Source organism: Mytilus californianus, unplaced genomic scaffold (assembly GCF_021869535.1).
Source record: "Mytilus californianus isolate M0D057914Y unplaced genomic scaffold, xbMytCali1.0.p SCAF_3, whole genome shotgun sequence".
NCBI lineage: Eukaryota > Metazoa > Mollusca > Bivalvia > Mytilida > Mytilidae > Mytilus > Mytilus californianus.
This window is the reverse complement of record NW_026262679.1, coordinates 76987374-76999861: the sequence shown is the minus strand read 5'-3', so window position 1 is coordinate 76999861 and position 12488 is coordinate 76987374. Positions and strand designations below refer to the sequence as shown.

The 12488-nt window shown below is 28.3% G+C and overlaps 1 long non-coding RNA gene across 1 annotated transcript; it reads left to right on the top strand.

Annotated features, from left to right (window-relative positions):
- The first annotated feature begins 7233 nt into the window (after nt 1-7233).
- LOC127735098 (uncharacterized) lies at nt 7234-12365 on the top strand. Its single transcript, XR_007998040.1, has 2 exons — nt 7234-7352; nt 10075-12365. It is a non-coding gene; the product is annotated as an uncharacterized LOC127735098 (long non-coding RNA).
- Nucleotides 12366-12488: the final 123 nt, after the last annotated feature.

Genomic DNA, 12488 nt, shown 5'->3' with positions numbered 1-12488 from the left:
GTAACTATCGAAAAGGAGAGTTAATCCATTATAAAATGACAATCAGAAGAAAAGAAGATTTTACGGTCATATTTCATAACTCAGTAATCTTATTTAGATTTGTTATACTATGATATTTAGTCTGGTTTATATATGACTTGTGTTTACCAATTGATTGACTGAACGTTTCGGATCGAGTAGACCGATTAGACCTATAACATGAGACTTCGTAGGTTCTAACTTCATATCGTTTGCATTCAGCGTTTTTTTATCGGTTATTTTTGTTTACTATCAATGTTCGTGGTTCAGCATGGATAGTAAAAAAAATATCCGATAAAAAACGTTGAATGCGAACGATATGAACCTACGAAGTCTTATATTATAATATAGGACTAGTAGACCGGTATGAATGCTATTTTGTGTAAATCGATTGGAAATAACACGGCATAGAAATAAATAGAAATAAGAATAGTTCTATAAATGATCAAATGGGTTAAATTTGAATTTTTATCATAAACAGATATTTTTTTTTGTAAACTGATGAATTGAGCCCTTTTCAACTGATCTTTATAGCTTGTTCCTATGTTGTACTGTACAACACTATCCCAGGTTAGAGGGAGGGTTGGCACCTTCAAACTAGCTTAACCCTGCCATATTCTGTTTGTGTCTGTCCTACGTCAGGAGCCTATAATTCAGTAGCAGTTGGTTTTTGCTGTATATCATTTTGTTTTTTCTTTCATGGTTTTGTACTTAAAATCGGGCTGTTTTCTCATTTGAATTGTTTTGCATTGCATTTGTCATTTTGGGGCCTTTCATATCTGACTATCTGGGAACAAACCCTCTATATGGTGTTTATACCTGTACAGAGGAATAACCCTTCTAAAGAAGGATAATTATCCCTCTATAGAGGAATATAATTGTTTGTATAAAAAAGAAGATGTGGTATGATTGCCAATGAGACAACTCGCCACAAGAGTCCAAATGACACAGAAATTAACAACTATAGGTCACTGTTAGGCCTTCAACAATGAGCATAGCCCATACTGCATAGTCAGCTATAAAAGGCCCCGAAATTGACAAATGTAAAACAATTCAAACAAGAAACTAATGACCTTATTTATATATACAAAATAATGAACGAAAAAAACAAATATGTAACACAGCAACAAACGATAACCACTGAATTACAGGCTCCAGTCTTGAGACAGGCACATACAGAATGTGGCGGGGGTAAACTAGTTTGAAGGAGCCAACCCTCTCCTAACCTGGGACAGTGGTGTAACAGTACAACATAAGAACAAACAATAAAAATCTGTTGAAAAAGGCTCAACTCATCAGATGGATACAAATGGAAAAACATCTAACAAAAACACAGAGTTGACGTGGACGGGTACTTATACATCCCAACAACAAAAAGACATTAAGTACAGATCTGAGAGTACTTGCAGTTACTGACAGCTAGTTCAAAGCCAATAACAACTAATAAAATAAACAATGCATCTAAGACTAAATTATCAATCAGTTCACATCCAACATCTAATGGATTTAGTGTAAAGACGCCATAAACAGTCAGAGGAAAACATGACCTTGTGCAATGCCAAGATACAGGATTATTATTATTATTATTAGATGGATTAAAAGCAAAACATGGCAAATGTGCATTTTCTACTAATTGTGGCAGTAACCTGCAACATTTGATGATCAGGTCAATTCCACTCAGTTATGCCTCAATGAACAGATTTTTACATATATGTAAGAGAATGATAATCCCTTTCTTCATGATTAAGTACAAGTGTTATTGAGTACTTATCATGAAGTAAGGGATAATCATTCTCTTGTCAGTGTAAATTAAATGTTTATAATTGATGCATAACTTCATTTTCAGCATTTCATTTATGGGTTAGTTTTAGTGATGTAAGGACTGTCTTATAATTTGGGAGATATTTTTAAAATGCATTATAGACATTAGGTGACACAACAGTAAAAAGAAAAGGTATGAATTGTATATGTTTCGAATGTAAATCATGAAATATTTTAGTGAGGAATTATCCTTTTTTTATTTACAGTTTAAATCAATAAATACATTTGAGTTACAACTAATTTTATTTCACAGCCAATATTTTGGTCCAGCTTTATAAATCAAAAAACTATTTCATTATGTCAGGGAAATGATCTAATAAAATGCATTTAAAAGTTTAAATATATTCAAAACCTAAATCAATTTCCTGGTTTTTTTTATTTCTTTTATCAGAATATTGGAAATAACTATTCTTCCCAACTTCCGGTTCAGAAAGATAAAAATTTAGGTTATTTTTTATTTTAAAACGTTTTTCTTCTTTTTTTTTGCATTGCTTTGATATTGTTTTTAGTAATTTGAAGTTTATTAATATTTTCATAATGACATTAAACATACAAATTTTACAAGATGATGATGTAGGTATTTTTTCGTTACAATTGTACTTAAACTGTTAATAGTTGTAAGGTAATAAAATCAGTTTTCCCTGGAGAAACAGCTTGAAAATTTATTACAAATTAGTCCAAAATTTCTTTTCAAATTTAGACTCTAATGAAAAAAGTATACTTGTACTCAAATTTAGGATTTGCATTAAAACATGCATCACATTAATTTCTGAATTAATTAAAACAGCAAATAGTCTCTTCACATTGACAAATTGGAAACCCTTTCTCTAATAGTCTCACCTGTACGAAAGTAAAGTTTCCGATTGTCAATTTGGATATCTACATATTTAGTCGATTTTTTTTTAAGTAATTTGGAAAATATGACTTCATTTAGAGTGTTTGAAATTCAGTTGAATTTTAATCATTTCTGTTCAAAATGTATACATTAGATTGTTTTGGTTAGCCACCAACTTCTGATAATTTGACACGCACATTAATTTCGGAAATAATGATTATATCATTAAACCGTCTTCATTACTGATTGAAATATAGATTTAAAATGAAAATAAGTTAATGATATTCAGTCAAAAAGAGCAATTGAAGAATGATGATGGCTGCCATTAATGCCAGTTTTTCTTTATAGATATTTTGAAAGAAAAACAAAATTCAAGTAGCAAATTTTTTAAGTTTTATATTTGGTCTGAGATAGTAGTCTCAGATTTGGTTCAATATTTTTGAACTTATTTTGTTTTTGTTTCAGATACCAGCCCCAGGATATTTACGTCAGGACAGGTAACATATGCATCGGAAAGTAAGTATATTTTTTTTTATTTATTAATAGTTGTCTAATAGATATTAAAATAATTTGAATATGTATTACAGATAGACGGGAGCCAACAGAGAAGAAGAAGACAGTACAGTCCTAGACATGGAGATGATTAAATTGTAGATGCCAAGATGATGATGTAGGTATTTTGTTGTTACAATTGTACTTAAACTGTTAATAGTTGTAAGGTAATAAAATCAGTTTTCCCTGGAGAAACAGCTTGAAAATTTATTACAAATTAGTCCAAAATTTCTTTTCAAATTTATACTCTAATGAAAAAAGTATACTTGTACTCCAATTTAGGATTTGAATTAAAACATGCATCACATTAATTTCTGAATTAATTATAACAGCAAATAGTCTCTTAACATTGACAATTTGGAAACCCTTTCTCTAATAGTCTCACCTGTACGAAAGTAAAGTTTCCGATTGTCAATTTGGATATCTACATATTTAGTCGATTTTTTTTTAAAGTAATTTGGAAAATATGACTTGATTTAGATTGTTTGAAATTCAGTTGAATTTTAATCATTTCTGTTCAAAATGTATACATCAGATTGTTTTGGTTAGCCACCAACTTCTGATAATTTGACACGCACATTAATTTCGGAAATAATGATTATATCATTAAACCGTCTTCATTACTGATTGAAATATAGATTTAAAATGAAAATAAGTTAATGATATACAGTCAAAAAGAGCAATTGACCAATGATGATGGCTGCCATTAATGCCAGTTTTTCTTTATAGATATTTTGAAAGAAAAACAAATTAAAGTAGCAAATTTTTTAAGTTTTATATTTGGTTCAATATTTTTGAACTTATTTTGTTTTTGTTTCAGATACCAGCCCCAGGATATTTACGTCAGGACAGGTAACATATGCATCGGAAAGCAAGTATATTTTTTTTTATTTATTAATAGTTGTCTAATAGATATTAAAATAATTTGAATATGTATTACAGATAGACGGGAGCCAACAGAGAAGAAGAAGACAGTACAGTCCTAGACATGGAGATGATTAAATTGTAGATGCCAAGATGATGATGTAGGTATTTTGTTGTTACAATTGTACTTAAACTGTTAATAGTTGTAAGGTAATAAAATCAGTTTTCCCTGGAGAAACAGCTTGAAAATTTATTACAAATTAGTCCAAAATTTCTTTTCAAATTTATACTCTAATGAAAAAAGTATACTTGTACTCCAATTTAGGATTTGAATTAAAACATGCATCCCATTAATTTCTGAATTAATCATAACAGCAAATAGTCTCTTAACAATGACAATTTGGAAACCCTTTCTCTAATAGTCTCACCTGTACGAAAGTAAAGTTTCCGAGGGTCAATTTGGATATCTACATATTTAGTCGATTTTTTTTTTAAAGTAATTTGGAAAATATGACTTGATTTAGATTGTTTGAAATTCAGTTGAATTTTAATCATTTCTGTTCAAAATGTATACATCAGATTGTTTTGGTTAGCCACCAACTTCTGATAATTTGACACGCACATTAATTTCGGAAATAATGATTATATCATTAAACCGTCTTCATTACTGATTGAAATATAGATTTAAAATGAAAATAAGTTAATGATATACAGTCAAAAAGAGCAATTGACCAATGATGATGGCTGCCATTAATGCCAGTTTTTCTTTATAGATATTTTGAAAGAAAAACAAATTAAAGTAGCAAATTTTTTAAGTTTTATATTTGGTTCAATATTTTTGAACTTATTTTGTTTTTGTTTCAGATACCAGCCCCAGGATATTTACGTCAGGACAGGTAACATATGCATCGGAAAGTAAGTATATTTTTTTTTATTTATTAATAGTTGTCTAATAGATATTAAAATAATTTGAATATGTATTACAGATAGACGGGAGCCAACAGAGAAGAAGAAGACAGTACAGTCCTAGACATGGAGATGATTAAATTGTAGATGCCAAGATGATGATGTAGGTATTTTGTTGTTACAATTGTACTTAAACTGTTAATAGTTGTAAGGTAATAAAATCAGTTTTCCCTGGAGAAACAGCTTGAAAATTTATTACAAATTAGTCCAAAATTTCTTTTCAAATTTATACTCTAATGAAAAAAGTATACTTGTACTCCAATTTAGGATTTGAATTAAAACATGCATCACATTAATTTCTGAATTAATTATAACAGCAAATAGTCTCTTAACATTGACAATTTGGAAACCCTTTCTCTAATAGTCTCACCTGTACGAAAGTAAAGTTTCGGATTGTCAATTTGGATATCTACATATTTAGTCGATTTTTTTTTAAAGTAATTTGGAAAATATGACTTGATTTAGATTGTTTGAAATTCAGTTTGAATTTTAATCATTTCTGTTCAAAATGTGTACATCAGATTGTTTTGGTTAGCCACCAACTTCTGATAATTAGACACGCACATTAATTTCGGAAGTAATGATTATATCATTAAACTGTCTTCATTACTGATTGAAATATAGATTTAAAATGAAAATAAGTTAATGATATTCAGTCAAAAAGAGCAAATGACCAATGATGATGGCTGCCATTAATGCCAGTTTTTCTTTATAGATATTTTGAAAGAAAAACAAATTAAAGTAGCAAATTTTTTAAGTTTTATATTTGGTTCAATATTTTTGAACTTATTTTGTTTTTGTTTCAGATACCAGCCCCAGGATATTTACGTCAGGACAGGTAACATATGCATCGGAAAGTAAGTATATTTTTTTTTATTTATTAATAGTTATCTAATAGATATTAAAATAATTTGAATATGTATTACAGATAGACGGGAGCCAACAGAGAAGAAGAAGACAGTACAGTCCTAGACATGGAGATGATTAAATTGTAGATGCCAAGATGATGATGTAGGTATTTTGTTGTTACAATTGTACTTAAACTGTTAATAGTTGTAAGGTAATAAAATCAGTTTTCCCTGGAGAAACAGCTTGAAAATTTATTACAAATTAGTCCAAAATTTCTTTTCAAATTTATACTCTAATGAAAAAAGTATACTTGTACTCCAATTTAGGATTTGAATTAAAACATGCATCACATTAATTTCTGAATTAATTATAACAGCAAATAGTCTCTTAACATTGACAATTTGGAAACCCTTTCTCTAATAGTCTCACCTGTACGAAAGTAAAGTTTCGGATTGTCAATTTGGATATCTACATATTTAGTCGATTTTTTTTTAAAGTAATTTGGAAAATATGACTTGATTTAGATTGTTTGAAATTCAGTTTGAATTTTAATCATTTCTGTTCAAAATGTGTACATCAGATTGTTTTGGTTAGCCACCAACTTCTGATAATTAGACACGCACATTAATTTCGGAAGTAATGATTATATCATTAAACTGTCTTCATTACTGATTGAAATATAGATTTAAAATGAAAATAAGTTAATGATATACAGTCAAAAAGAGCAAATGACCAATGATGATGGCTGCCATTAATGCCAGTTTTTCTTTATAGATATTTTGAAAGAAAAACAAATTAAAGTAGCAAATTTTTTAAGTTTTATATTTGGTTCAATATTTTTGAACTTATTTTGTTTTTGTTTCAGATACCAGCCCCAGGATATTTACGTCAGGACAGGTAACATATGCATCGGAAAGTAAGTATATTTTTTTTTATTTATTAATAGTTGTCTAATAGATATTAAAATAATTTGAATATGTATTACAGATAGACGGGAGCCAACAGAGAAGAAGAAGACAGTACAGTCCTAGACATGGAGATGATTAAATTGTAGATGCCAAGATGATGATGTAGGTATTTTGTTGTTACAATTGTACTTAAACTGTTAATAGTTGTAAGGTAATAAAATCAGTTTTCCCTGGAGAAACAGCTTGAAAATTTATTACAAATTAGTCCAAAATTTCTTTTCAAATTTATACTCTAATGAAAAAAGTATACTTGTACTCCAATTTAGGATTTGAATTAAAACATGCATCACATTAATTTCTGAATTAATTATAACAGCAAATAGTCTCTTAACATTGACAATTTGGAAACCCTTTCTCTAATAGTCTCACCTGTATGAAAGTAAAGTTTCGGATTGTCAATTTGGATATCTACATATTTAGTCGATTTTTTTTAAAAGTAATTTGGAAAATATGACTTGATTTAGATTGTTTGAAATTCAGTTTGAATTTAAATCATTTCTGTTCAAAATGTATACATCAGATTGTTTTGGTTAGCCACCAACTTCTGATAATTTGACACGCACATTAATTTCGGAAGTAATGATTATATCATTAAACTGTCTTCATTACTGATTGAAATATAGATTTAAAATGAAAATAAGTTAATGATATACAGTCAAAAAGAGCAAATGACCAATGATGATGGCTGCCATTAATGCCAGTTTTTCTTTATAGATATTTTGAAAGAAAAACAAATTAAAGTAGCAAATTTTTTAAGTTTTATATTTGGTTCAATATTTTTGAACTTATTTTGTTTTTGTTTCAGATACCAGCCCCAGGATATTTACGTCAGGACAGGTAACATATGCATCGGAAAGTAAGTATATTTTTTTTTATTTATTAATAGTTATCTAATAGATATTAAAATAATTTGAATATGTATTACAGATAGACGGGAGCCAACAGAGAAGAAGAAGACAGTACAGTCCTAGACATGGAGATGATTAAATTGTAGATGCCAAGATGATGATGTAGGTATTTTGTTGTTACAATTGTACTTAAACTGTTAATAGTTGTAAGGTAATAAAATCAGTTTTCTCTGGAGAAACAGCTTGAAAATTTATTACAAATTAGTCCAAAATTTCTTTTCAAATTTATACTCTAATGAAAAAAGTATACTTGTACTCCAATTTAGGATTGGAATTAAAACATGCATCACATTAATTTCTGAATTAATCATAACAGCAAATAGTCTCTTAACAATGACAATTTGGAAACCCTTTCTCTAATAGTCTCACCTGTACGAAAGTAAAGTTTCCGATTGTCAATTTGGATATCTACATATTTAGTCGATTTTTTTTTAAAGTAATTTGGAAAATATGACTTGATTTAGATTGTTTGAAATTCAGTTGAATTTTAATCATTTCTGTTCAAAATGTATACATCAGATTGTTTTGGTTAGCCACCAACTTCTGATAATTTGACACGCACATTAATTTCGGAAATAATGATTATATCATTAAACCGTCTTCATTACTGATTGAAATATAGATTTAAAATGAAAATAAGTTAATGATATACAGTCAAAAAGAGCAATTGACCAATGATGATGGCTGCCATTAATGCCAGTTTTTCTTTATAGATTTTTGAAAGAAAAACAAATTAAAGTAGCAAATTTTTTAAGTTTTATATTTGGTTCAATATTTTTGAACTTATTTTGTTTTTGTTTCAGATACCAGCCCCAGGATATTTACGTCAGGACAGGTAACATATGCATCGGAAAGTAAGTATATTTTTTTTTATTTATTAATAGTTGTCTGATAGATATTAAAATAATTTGAATATGTATTACAGATAGACGGGAGCCAACAGAGAAGAAGAAGACAGTACAGTCCTAGACATGGAGATGATTAAATTGTAGATGCCAAGATGATGATGTAGGTATTTTGTTGTTACAATTGTACTTAAACTGTTAATAGTTGTAAGGTAATAAAATCAGTTTTCTCTGGAGAAACAGCTTGAAAATTTATTACAAATTAGTCCAAAATTTCTTTTCAAATTTATACTCTAATGAAAAAAGTATACTTGTACTCCAATTTAGGATTTGAATTAAAACATGCATCACAGTAATTTCTGAAATAATTATAACAGCAAATAGTCTCTTAACAATGACAATTTGGAAACCCTTTCTCTAATAGTCTCACCTGTACGAAAGTAAAGTTTCCGATTGTCAATTTGGATATCTACATATTTAGTCGATTTTTTTTTAAAGTAATTTGGAAAATATGACTTGATTTAGATTGTTTGAAATTCAGTTTGAATTTTAATCATTTTTGTTCAAAATGTGTACATCAGATTGTTTTGGTTAGCCACCAACTTCTGATAATTAGACACGCACATTAATTTCGGAAGTAATGATTATATCATTAAACTGTCTTCATTACTGATTGAAATATAGATTTAAAATGAAAATAAGTTAATGATATACAGTCAAAAAGAGCAAATGACCAATGATGATGGCTGCCATTAATGCCAGTTTTTCTTTATAGATATTTTGGAAGAAAAAAAAATTAAGTAGCAAATTTTTTAAGTTTTATATTTGGTTCAATATTTTTGAACTTATTTTGTTTTTGTTTCAGATACCAGCCCCAGGATATTTACGTCAGGACAGGTAACATATGCATCGGAAAGTAAGTATATTTTTTTTTATTTATTAATAGTTGTCTAATAGATATTAAAATAATTTGAATATGTATTACAGATAGACGGGAGCCAACAGAGAAGAAGAAGACAGTACAGTCCTAGACATGGAGATGATTAAATTGTAGATGCCAAGATGATGATGTAGGTATTTTGTTGTTACAATTGTACTTAAACTGTTAATAGTTGTTAGGTAATAAAATCAGTTTTCCCTGGAGAAACAGCTTGAAAATTTATTACAAATTAGTCCAAAATTTCTTTTCAAATTTATACTCTAATGAAAAAAGTATACTTGTACTCCAATTTAGGATTGGAATTAAAACATGCATCACATTAATTTCTGAATTAATTATAACAGCAAATAGTCTCTTAACATTGACAATTTGGAAACCCTTTCTCTAATAGTCTCACCTGTATGAAAGTAAAGTTTCGGATTGTCAATTTGGATATCTACATATTTAGTCGATTTTTTTTTAAAGTAATTTGGAAAATATGACTTGATTTAGATTGTTTGAAATTCAGTTTGAATTTTAATCATTTCTGTTCAAAATGTATACATCAGATTGTTTTGGTTAGCCACCAACTTCTGATAATTTGACACACACATTAATTTCGGAAGTAATGATTATATCATTAAACTGTCTTCATTACTGATTGAAATATAGATTTAAAATGAAAATAAGTTAATGATATACAGTCAAAAAGAGCAAATGACCAATGATGATGGCTGCCATTAATGCCAGTTTTTCTTTATAGATATTTTGAAAGAAAAACAAATTAAAGTAGCAAATTTTTTAAGTTTTATATTTGGTTCAATATTTTTGAACTTATTTTGTTTTTGTTTCAGATACCAGCCCCAGGATATTTACGTCAGGACAGGTAACATATGCATCGGAAAGTAAGTATATTTTTTTTTATTTATTAATAGTTATCTAATAGATATTAAAATAATTTGAATATGTATTACAGATAGACGGGAGCCAACAAAGAAGAAGAAGACAGTACAGTCCTAGACATGGAGATGATTAAATTGTAGATGCCAAGATGATGATGTAGGTATTTTGTTGTTACAATTGTACTTAAACTGTTAATAGTTGTAAGGTAATAAAATCAGTTTTCTCTGGAGAAACAGCTTGAAAATTTATTACAAATTAGTCCAAAATTTCTTTTCAAATTTATACTCTAATGAAAAAAGTATACTTGTACTCCAATTTAGGATTGGAATTAAAACATGCATCACATTAATTTCTGAATTAATCATAACAGCAAATAGTCTCTTAACAATGACAATTTGGAAACCCTTTCTCTAATAGTCTCACCTGTACGAAAGTAAAGTTTCCGATTGTCAATTTGGATATCTACATATTTAGTCGATTTTTTTTTAAAGTAATTTGGAAAATATGACTTGATTTAGATTGTTTGAAATTCAGTTGAATTTTAATCATTTCTGTTCAAAATGTATACATCAGATTGTTTTGGTTAGCCACCAACTTCTGATAATTTGACACGCACATTAATTTCGGAAATAATGATTATATCATTAAACCGTCTTCATTACTGATTGAAATATAGATTTAAAATGAAAATAAGTTAATGATATACAGTCAAAAAGAGCAATTGACCAATGATGATGGCTGCCATTAATGCCAGTTTTTCTTTATAGATATTTTGAAAGAAAAACAAATTAAAGTAGCAAATTTTTTAAGTTTTATATTTGGTTCAATATTTTTGAACTTATTTTGTTTTTGTTTCAGATACCAGCCCCAGGATATTTACGTCAGGACAGGTAACATATGCATCGGAAAGTAAGTATATTTTTTTTTATTTATTAATAGTTGTCTAATAGATATTAAAATAATTTGAATATGTATTACAGATAGACGGGAGCCAACAGAGAAGAAGAAGACAGTACAGTCCTAGACATGGAGATGATTAAATTGTAGATGCCAAGATGATGATGTAGGTATTTTGTTGTTACAATTGTACTTAAACTGTTAATAGTTGTAAGGTAATAAAATCAGTTTTCTCTGGAGAAACAGCTTGAAAATTTATTACAAATTAGTCCAAAATTTCTTTTCAAATTTATACTCTAATGAAAAAAGTATACTTGTACTCCAATTTAGGATTTGAATTAAAACATGCATCACAGTAATTTCTGAAATAATTATAACAGCAAATAGTCTCTTAACAATGACAATTTGGAAACCCTTTCTCTAATAGTCTCACCTGTACGAAAGTAAAGTTTCCGATTGTCAATTTGGATATCTACATATTTAGTCGATTTTTTTTTAAAGTAATTTGGAAAATATGACTTGATTTAGATTGTTTGAAATTCAGTTGAATTTTAATCATTTCTGTTCAAAATGTATACATCAGATTGTTTTGGTTAGCCACCAACTTCTGATAATTTGACACGCACATTAATTTCGGAAATAATGATTATATCATTAAACCGTCTTCATTACTGATTGAAATATAGATTTAAAATGAAAATAAGTTAATGATATACAGTCAAAAAGAGCAATTGACCAATGATGATGGCTGCCATTAATGCCAGTTTTTCTTTATAGATATTTTGAAAAAAAAACAAATTAAAGTAGCAAATTTTTTAAGTTTTATATTTGGTTCAATATTTTTGAACTTATTTTGTTTTTGTTTCAGATACCAGCCCCAGGATATTTACGTCAGGACAGGTAACATATGCATCGGAAAGTAAGTATATTTTTTTTTATTTATTAATAGTTGTCTAATAGATATTAAAATAATTTGAATATGTATTACAGATAGACGGGAGCCAACAGAGAAGAAGAAGACAGTACAGTCCTAGACATGGAGATGATTAAATTGTAGATGCCAAGATGATGATGTAGGTATTTTGTTGTTACAATTGTACTTAAACTGTTAATAATTGTAAGGTAATAAAATCAGTTTTCCCT